This window comes from Anneissia japonica, unplaced genomic scaffold, assembly GCF_011630105.1.
Source record: "Anneissia japonica isolate Jap-2015-1 unplaced genomic scaffold, ASM1163010v1 scaffold1810_len1271414_cov176, whole genome shotgun sequence".
NCBI lineage: Eukaryota > Metazoa > Echinodermata > Crinoidea > Comatulida > Comatulidae > Anneissia > Anneissia japonica.
The window spans coordinates 320,512-322,576 of NW_022702449.1; positions in this window are offsets into that span (position 1 = coordinate 320,512).

Sequence of the window (2,065 nt, forward strand, 5' to 3'; positions counted from 1 at the left end):
ACATTATGTTGCACGAATTCTCATATAGACGCAATGCTATCTTGCTTCTGTTGTTTGTTTACTCTGGTTTACTGAATGTTAAGCAAAATGGAAATATAATAACCAAAATAGCCGGACTGAAGCCGTAGAAGAAACCGTTAAGCATTGACTTCGAAGCACCAGTTTCCTTCGTTAGAAAAATGACTATCTTACATAATTTTTAGTTATATAATCACCCCTATTCTTGATAACACTTTTGATTTTGCGTGTCCTGTTTATTAATACAATAGAACGTAATTGATGGCAATGTGTCAAAGCACCAAAACAGCCAGGCTTGCAAAATTTTAGAAACCGATGATCAAACCATGGCTTCGATATGTCCTTGTGTGGTGGATTTTTCCCTCCTTGTAGGCCTATAATGGGTATTAGGCCTACGTATTTGCCAGGTGTCTCGATGATTTTGACCCCCTGTGAATTCGTACCCTTAGCCAAAATCTCTAGTGAAAGCGAGCAGCTTGGCTGAGTAGGCTAAAATCTGGTGGTAGTTCTGTGTATGTACTGAAGCACAGCTTCTATCTGAGGGCTAAAATACTGCCCAATTCACCACCAAAGAGACCCACCCCCAAGTCAGAAGTTACCCTTTGCATGTTTCACACCTAAAATTCCAAATTAAAATAAAATAAAAAAAAAAAAACTCGACTCCAGAGGATTATAAGAAAGGGGGGGAATTCCTGTATCACCGATACTGGGTTATGCCATTTTGGAAATATTTCTTAGAAGATCCTTTTTTTGCTTCCATACCAGCTTCCATAGTTTTTATATTATGTAGTGTCCATAATAATATGGACCTATACATTTTCTTATATACTGACTTATTCAAGTCCGAAAATCTGAGTTGCTGTGAGTTAAAAGATTACTTGCGCGAGTTTGAGGGTAGCATATATTTTTTTTCTAGCATCTAAATCTAAAATATCCCTAAAGGGCCGTGCAACATTCTTTTGTTCAAAATATACTTCCGCCGGAAAACAGTATAGGTTTATGTTAAATAAAACTTTTTTATTCGATCTATTGTAACAAGATTAGAGATCACAGACGGTAACAACGTTGTATAAGTATAGATGTATGCTTATGCATAGAAACCGCAAATCATATTCATTCAAATATTATTGACAGGGCGTTGTAACCACAATTAGGAAAACTACCAACTATATTATAGGGATTGAAGGTTATCATCAATAATCGCTGGTTTATTCAGTAATAGTAATCTATCTAAATTTAAATTTGTTTAAATAATACATGAACTCGGTCATACCCGGATTCATCCCAACGTTTGGCATTTAAATGCTGCAATTAAAAATGGAGACCGTTAGCTGTTATCAATATCAATTTCATTTAATCATGTAATAATGTAACATTGAATTAGGCCTATAAAGTAACGAGTGTAGCTGCTGCTGCTACTGCTGCTGCAACAACAATAACAACAACAACAACAACAACAACAACAACAACAACGACAATAATAATAATAATAATAATAATAATAATAATAATAATAATAATAATAATAATAATAATAATAATAAAAGTAATAATTATTATAATAATATGCGCTAAGTCGGACTTAAGGGGAATATCTTTTATGTTATTTTCCCCTTAACGTCGTTTTTTTTAATTGTTCTCTAATTTCTCCGTTGTCTAAGTTCCCCTTAAAAGGTAGGTTTTAGTAACATAATAATAATAATAATAATAATAATAATAATAATAATAATAATAGGCCTAATAATAATAATAATATCAATAATAACAACAAAAATTAACGATGACGACGAAGACGATGACGACGAAGACGATGATGATGATAATGATAATGAAAATGATGATGATGATGACGACGATGATGATTATGATACACCTTAGCGTTCCTGTTCATATAGCTGTTACATACAAGCATAATTATTTTTCTCACTAATGTTGTAGACATATTCACCCCTCATTTTCAAAATACGTTTTAAATCGCTCTTTTAACTTAATTGAAAATAAAATGTAGGCCTAATGTCAATGAAAACATTGACAATTTCGTAGACGT